Source organism: Elaeis guineensis, chromosome 14, assembly GCF_000442705.2.
Source record: "Elaeis guineensis isolate ETL-2024a chromosome 14, EG11, whole genome shotgun sequence".
Classification (NCBI taxonomy): domain Eukaryota; kingdom Viridiplantae; phylum Streptophyta; class Magnoliopsida; order Arecales; family Arecaceae; genus Elaeis; species Elaeis guineensis.
Window position 1 is genome coordinate 56,446,357 of NC_026006.2, and position 8,647 is coordinate 56,455,003.

Sequence of the window (8,647 nt, forward strand, 5' to 3'; positions counted from 1 at the left end):
AATATTGATGTGAAACCTTTTTATTCTCAAATATCCCTCTCCCATAATATCCATAAAATAACCAACATATAACTCTACTTCAAAATAGCTCTATACATTCTAAAATTCATCCGAAATATTTTAGTGGGGTTCTATGTATTCCCATATTGAAGTTTCCACACCAATTAAAACTCTTAAGAGATTGGTTCCCTTTTATCTCTAGCTAGGTCTGAGCACCTCGAACAGGCTCGGCAATATTTGAATATCTGCTTTATATTATTGGATAGAAGAAATATTATTGAGAAAACCTAACACATATAACTCCTTTGAAGGAAAACAAGTGAAGACTTACCAAAGTTAGCAATGAAAATTCAGTAATGATCAAAAGGTTAGGCAGCGGTCTATAACAATAACCTATTAGTCCTTTCTCAAGGTTGACTTGTTGCTCTCAAGAGAAAAATAGTATAAATCCTAATTTCCAGCATTTAGGATGCAAAGCAACATAATATTTGTGTAACCAAACACTACTAGTGGTATCTTTGAATATTTATATATCCAATGCATCTTGACTGAAAGGACAAAGTGGATTGCCAAGGAAAGATCGCCTTAAAGCTTAGGTTGCAACTTGGCAGGTTGGGATAGGTCGAGAATTATTAGATTTTGACACTTCAAATTCGATCCACAATAATGAAGCTCAAGATGGAGAAGCCATCCACAATAACAAAGCTCAAGATGGAGAAGCCTATGGTGGAGGCCCACAGAAGTGTGGCTCACAAGCATGCAGGTCTACAGGTGCGCATGGCATGTGCGGCCTTAGTGCACATGGCCCAGCCAAGACGCATGATCTATCGCGCAGTCCACTGCGCATAGTACACGGTCCACACATGGTCTTCACATGATCCACCGCATGACATGGTCTTTGTTGCAGTCTATGCATGGATGTACGTGCTTGGATGACCATAGGTGCTTGCGGGCACGATCGGATGGCTGCAGGTGCATGCGTGAGTGATTAGGCGGCTGCGGGTGATTCTGGAGTCCTAACAGGAGTCGGGATGCGATTAGGACATAATTTTAAGGCCTTTAAAAGGGGCCTGATGGCTTGTGGAGGGGTAGTGGCTTGGAGCGTGAGTAGAGGATCATCTGTGGCGGCCAGAGAGTCTCCTTAGAGGGTTTTGAGAGCTTTGTGAGGATTTTTTATACTTCTTGTTGAGAGAGAGATTGATGTATGAGGATTGAGAGGATTTAATATCCTTTTATATTTATTCTCTCATAGTGAAGCTTGCATGTCTTGTAAAGGTAAGCCTTGGGCTGATTCATGTTACTTTGATTGTGTCTTTTGTGTATCTCTCTTCTTTCATTCTTTTGCGGTATTGATATCATTATCAGTGTTGTGATCTTAGATGGAAATCCATATTCCACACTCATGAGGATCCTCCCAACAAGTGGTATCAGAGCATAGAGTTGTCCAGGTTATGGCAGTGTTGATCGAGGTTGAAGAAGATGGAGAAGACATGCTCAATCAAGATAGAGATCAATCGGTATGATGAAAAGAGCAATTTCTTCTTATGACAAGCGAGGGTGAAGGATGTGCTCATCCAACAAAAGTTGATTGATGCTCTCTTGTGTGAGAAGAAGCCGACTATGATGGAGGAGAAGAGTTGGAAGCGGCTCTAGTTGCAGGTGGTGAGTACGATCCACTTATACTGATGGATGATGTAGTGATTCATGTGCTTAGTGAGACTTTTTCGATGGTGATATGAACGAAGCTCGAAGAAATGTACATGATAAATCACTCACCAATACTCTTCCTCTAGAAGCAGTTCTACCAACTGTGGATAAGCGAGGGATAGAGCATACAAGAGCATTTCAATAACTTTCAGAAGACCCTCACTAATCTCTTCGACATTGGTGAGAAGGTTGAGGAGAAGACTAGAGCATTGGTCTTGCTTTCATCGCTTCCTCCTTCATTTGAATCTTTGATGACTACTCTTTTTGTGAAAAAGAGCACCATCAAAATGGATGAGGTCTCTTCTGCACTTCTCTAGATCGAGATTCTCAAACGAAAGAATCGAGCTTTAAGTTCAGGCAGTAACTCTGCTTTGATGGTGATTGAAGGTGGTGGTGGTAGAGGATGAAGCGGCAGAGGATTATAAGATGGGCGGTCCAGATCCAAGTTGAGAGATTTAGCAAGATCAAATGCTATCGATATGATGAGTTGGGGCATTGAGTCAGAGATTACCCACAGTTTAGGGATTGGATGAAGACTACTGCGACAGCGGTCCAAAGTAGTGACACTGAAGAATATGATGATGTTCTTCTGATTTCAAATAAGGTATCTACTTCTTCTTCTCAGTAGATTTTAGATTTGGCATGTTCACATCATGTTTGTTGTAGAGAGAAGCTGTTTGACTCCTTAGAGAGCAGTAAAGCACTGTTTATTTATCGGATGGATCGAGTTGTGCGATCAAGGATATTGGGATAGTCAGTTTGTAGACACATGATGAAGTAGTGAGAAAATTGGATGAGATCCAATATATATCCAGTTTCAGGAGTAATCTAATTTCACTGAGCAAACTGGATTTGAGTAGCTATAGATAGAGAGCTGATGATGAAATCTTGAAGGTTGTGCATGGCAGTAGGATTGTTATGAAGGAGAAGAAGTGTAGAGGACACTACCTCTTGGTAGGGAGCTCAGTGCGAGGTGGAGCTTTCGATGTCAGTGGGAGCTCTACGTGAGGTGGAGCTTCAGGTATAGGTGGATTAGGCACGAGACAGGAGACTTGAGAAGATGATAGACGACATCACAAAGTGAAGTTCATTGCTGCAGAAGATTATCCTGAGCAGATCTCAGATCAAGCAAATCACAGCATATGACAGAGATAGGATTGAGCGGTCTGATTTGACTCTCATGTTTGTCCATCCATGAGTAGTTAGGAATTTGCCCTAGGTATGGGGGTGAGATCATCCAGAAGCTCTCAAAATTTTATGGAGGTTGAATATCGAGTCAAGATAAAAATTATTGGATTTTGACGTTTCTAATTCGACCCACAACAGCAAAGTCTAAGACAAAGAAGCCCACGACGTAGGTCCATAGAAGTGCAGCCCGCAGGCGTACAAGCCCACAGGAGCATAGTGGGCGCGATCCAGCCAAGATGCATGGTCCACCGTGTAGTCCAGGGTGCACAGCATGCAGTCCACACACAATCTTCATGTTGTCCACCACACGATGCGTGGTCTTTGTTGCAGTCCATGTGTGGATGTGCACGATCGGGCAGCTATGGGTGCTTGCGGTCATGATCGGACAGCTGTGAGAGTGTGCATGAGCGATCAGAGGGCTGCGAATGATTCTAAAGTCCTAACAGGAGTTAGGATGCCAGTAGGACAAGGTTTTAGGACCTTTAAAAGGGGCTTGACGACCTATGGAGGGGTCGCAGCTCAAAGCGTGAGTAAAGGATTGATTGTGGCAGTTAGAGAGTCTCCTTGGAGGGTTTTGAGAGGTTTGTGAAGATTTTTTGTGCTTCTTGTTGAAAAAGAGATTGATGTATGAGGGTTGAGAGGGTTTGATCTCCTCTAGTATTTATTTTCTCTAATAGTGAAGCTTGCATGCCCCGTGGAGATAAGCCTTGGACTGATCTATATTACTTTGATTGTGTTTTTTGTGCAGCTCTTTTCTTCATTTCTCTTGCAGTATCGACATCGTCATTGGTGTTGCAATCTTGAGTGGAGATCCGTATTTTACACTCATGAGGGATCCTTCCAACAAGAATAAACCCCAAGCCAATCTAATATATATATCTCCCAACCTTAACCTAATCTCATTTTGAATCAGGTTTTCTCTAAGCCATCCCAACTCTATCTTAAATTAGATTCGAGTTGGATTGAGTTTGTTGGGTTTAGTTGGGTCAAGCCATGTTAATTGATTTAGAGTTGGTTGGATAAGTAGATAAAAAAAGAAAAAAAAATTTAGTTGTTTTTGTTGGTTTAAGATCTCAATCATTTATCAATTGAAATGACATTTATAAAACTACAGAAATATATAACTTATATTAAATATTTATATCTATATCTATATCTATATTTATATATGTATAATCAGATATTGAGTCGGGTTGGATTGGAGCTAACCTTGACCTGATCCAACCAAGGATCGGGTTTGGATTTTTGAGCCCGAGTGCGACAAAAGCTTATAAAACCTTAATCTAACCTTGTCTAATGAGCGGGTTGGATGTGAGGATTCAGATGGAGCTCAACGCAAGATGTACCCCAGTTGGAGTTCTACTAATTTGTTTTGCCCAGCATAACAATGGACTACAAATTAATGTTTACAGATCAATTATACGCTTCAGGAGTTGAATTTTGTGAGGTCATTGGACTACAAATCAATTATCAATTTTTCACTACAATTTTTTTGTACTGGCAGCATACTTCGGTTTCACTGGCATCTTCTATGTAAAATTTAGTTAAAAAAATTAGAAAAATTATACTTTAATCCCCCCAGCTTTATTCCTTTTTTCTTCACGCCCCGCCAAAAAAAGTGCGACCACGCGAACCTGGCGCGTGCAATATTCGACCAAATGCCACTTAAGAAATCAGTCTCCATGCTATCTCTGTGTTTGAAGATTACCAAACAGGGGTAGGATCTCTTGGACGGTTGCTATCGGTGGTTGCATTGCATCGAACCTTCTTGACAAGGCACCGAAACGTTTCCGGGAATTCAGCTCTTTGAGATCTATCCGAGTATTGCGGTCAATCTTTCCATCGCTCGATCGTCGGTATCGCGCACCTACAAGAAAAATTCTCACAGATCGGAGATACCTCCGGTGGGGACCCTCCGATAGTCAAGTCAGAGAGGAGACTAGGCAATAGTGGAAAATCAGGAGCTCAATGGGAGAGAGAGAGAGCGCTTGAGAGCTAAGAGGCGCTTAAGAGAGCTTGAGGAAGCTTGCTCAGAACTTACCAAGACTGTTGCCTTATCCCATTTTATAGTAGAATGCGGTATGGTCCCGTCATTAATGGTGTAGACAACTGGGGAGTTGTCAAATTCTCGGGGGCTGTCAAATCACCGTGGGTTGTCAAGTTACTGGGATTAATCCATGTTCTTGGCAGGACAATGCTCTAGGATGGCCATACCGGATGTCCTTGATAGGACAACCGTCCATAGCGGTTGTACGGCATTTGGACGGGCTGGCCGACTATAGATCGGTATTCGGCTGCCGAGACGTCGGGTGATGATCCAGAGACACCATTGGTTGGTCTGGTGCCTTGCGAAAATCGGACGTCGGCTGCCACCCCCGACAATGGGTCGGTGATTTGGGCTCGGCCGCCTGGTCGGTCGGAAAACAGTATGAGTCTATTTGACCGACATACCTTCAGTCGGATATCGTCGAAAGTCATTGCCGGCAGTCACCGTCGGAGTCGTCCATCGGTTTGGTCGGTAGAGTCGGGCGACGGTCGGATCGGTCCGAGGGTAAGTCGGTGTACAGGGATCGGTCGGTATATCCCAATAGTTGCCCCCTCCCACTTCTGAGTCGGATGGCGTATTGGCCAATGCTTCCACGTGGGCAACGGCTTCGGACGAAAGGAGTGGTTTCCCATCACGTCATGCTCCGACTCCGACGGTCGTACCAATGAGAGGTCCGATGTCAGATGACTCCTTGAGAATGCAAACCGTCGTCTCCTTGGGAATGTGAACCACCATCTCCTTGAGAACACGAACCGCCGTCTCCTTGGGAATGCGAACCACCGTCTCTTTGGAAACACGAACCGCCGTCGGTTAACGAATTCTGAGATGTGATTTTTTCCGCCACGTGTCAAGGGGCTATTGGGTCGGAACCGTTCACGCGGATGGAGACGACGTGACTTGATCTGGTGGCAGGTGCGTCGAACCGTCGAACCGAGGAAGGGTCCAGGTGCTGCCACGTGTCAGCATCTGGGAAGCCCTCGTCCGGCGTGCTTTCATCTCGACCGTTGAAGGGCCTTATATATATGCGGCCACTTACATCCAAAACTTTACTTTTGCTGCAAATCTGCTCCTGACGCTGAGGCTCTATCGAGTTGTCCCCCAGTCCCAGGTAGTTGTCTCCGTCCTCTGCCTTTGAAAGCTCTTCTCGAAGTTTTGCCTGTTCTTGTCTTCTTGCACCCTTCTTCCTTTGCCATGTTCTTTTTGTTCTCCTTTCTGGGGCTAGCATCATGGCTAGAACCTCTCCTCGAGGAAGTCAGTCGGGGAATCTGACCGACGATTTTCGGTCGACCCCGAGGGTGGAGGTTTCTTCACTTTCGGGGGCAAACGTCGAACGGCTCAGGGAGCAGTACAGTATCCCGGAGCAGTTCGATCTCTTCGCCCCTGGGGCTGAGGGTCGGGTTAACAACCCACCTCCGGGCCAGGTGGCCTTTTATGTCGAGGATCTTCGGACAGATCTTCATTTTTCGATTTCGGAGTTCGTCCGGAATGTTTTAGATTATCACGGGCTTTGTCCGGTGCAACTGGTGCCAAACTCAGTCCGATTGATAATCAGTTTTGTATTGTTGTGTCAGCTTTTGCCAACCTTTCCTCGTATTTCTCTCTTCCGAGCGTTCTTCGTCCTCCGACCCCATCCGAAAGCCCGAGGGTGGTGGTTCTTCAATCTCCGGAAGGGTTTTTCGTTCATCATCGGTCTTCCATCGTCGATCCACGGATGGAAGAACCAATTTTTCTTTGCTTCCTCTTCGCTACCTTGGGGGTTCCCTTCCCGCTGGGATGACCCTCGGACTCAGCCGAACAAAAACAGTCGGGTGGAGGATGGAGATCGAGAGGACTTTCACCGACTGAAGGATGTGTCGGTGTCGAAACAGAGGAAGCTCGTCACCGAGCAAGCTCTGTACGACGCCGGTCTAAGTTCGATTCTCCGTTTAGGTACATCTCGGTCTGTCGATCGTCCTTTGTCTTTTCTATCCGTTTTTGGACTTGTGCTGACCTTTTGTTGAAATTGCAGGGATGCCGCTGAGAGTGAGGCTGACAGACACCGACATTCGGCGACATGCGGTGAAAAAGAGATCGGTGCCTGGGGCTGGACCATCGCGGCCTCCCAAGAGGCCTCATATATCATCGCCGACCGACATTGCGACGGTGGTAGCGCAGTCTGACACCGAACGTGCGTCGGGCTACGAGTCGGTCATCGCTTTATCGACGCCGGCGATGCCACCTGAGGTGCCACCCGAGGAAGGGGTGGCTGAGGGGGCAGTCGAAGGAGCGTCGGCTCCACCACCCACTAAAGAGGTTCGGGCCGAAGCATGTGAGCCCGAACGACCTGTGGTGGCTCCCGTCACACCCTCGGGAGGAACTCTGTCGAGTTCAAGTTTCCCATCCTTCTTCGATCTTCGGGCTTGGGCGACAGGTCGGGAGAAGGCTTCGATGGTGCCGACAGACGACTCGAGGTCGGCGGGCCGCATCGCGTCATCCGACGTTCGGATCCCCGAGGGAGCGTCGGCCCTGGCCAACCACGACTTGGCCAGGAGGTTGTGTCAGGCAACCGTTCTCCCGACCGATCGGGAGCTCTTGAGGGGTCGGCCGGTGTCCGACATGCTTTCTTCCTTTTACCCGACCATGATCCAGGTGAGCTCTTCTTCCTTTTCTTTCCTCTTCGTTGTTATTTTTATCGTTTCATTTTTCTGACGACCGGCCTTCTATTTGCAGCTGATCTACAATATGTCCGAGCTGGAGGTCGGGTACCGGAGGTTTGGCGACGTCCGGGCGACCTGGAAGAACAGGATCGAGACTGTCGAAGCTGAGAAGGCAGTGCTGGTGGACCAACTGAAGTTGTCGGTCGACCGTGAGGCTAGGCTCAAGGAGGAGATCTCTCGACTCACCAACGGCCTAGTCGCCTCGGAGGTCGAACTTCAGTCGGCTTGCGAGCAGATCCAGCGCAAGACTCGCTCTGTTCACCGACTGCGATGGGAGCGGGATGGCTGTGTCAGGGAGCTCGAGCGTGAACAGCTTCATGTTAGCCTGGAGAACCTGGCTAAGGCCGAGGAGAACTTGTCCTCCGCCCAAGCCGACGCCGACATAGCGAAGGTGGAGGCAGAGTCGGCCAAGGAGGCGCTGAGTCGGGCAATGGAGGACTTTCGTGGCTCAAACGAGTATCGGGAGGAGCTCCTCGAGAGCGGCTTCGCCTCCTATCGGGTGGGGTACGAGGACGCCCGGGATGCGATTCAGAGTCTGCACCCGAAGCTCGATCTGAGTGGCATCATCCCTCCAGGGTTGGAGGACCAAGCCGCAGAGGAAGAGGGCGACCCACTACCGACGAAATGAGTTATCGAGGATGAGGCGGCTCCGACCCCCGGTCCCTCCCCGATCCGAGCGGGCACGCCGATTGCTCCCGAACTTTATCCGGTGCAAGAAGTCGACTCCGACGAATAGTCGGAGTATCTGCCCGTTATCTTTGTATTTCTATTTTCTGTTTAGTCTTTGATATCTGTAATCGGGCTTCGTCCTAATTTTGTAATCGGGCTTCAACCCAATTTTGTAATCGAGCTTCGGCCCAATTTTATAAGTCATTTTAACTTAACAAAATCAAAGACTTTTCACACCTTTTCTGCGTGCGGCTGAATGTGTTTGATCATCTGAGCCATCTCCGAGTGCATAGGTCGTATCTCCGACACATCTCACTAGGACGTTTGATAGGTCTAGCGT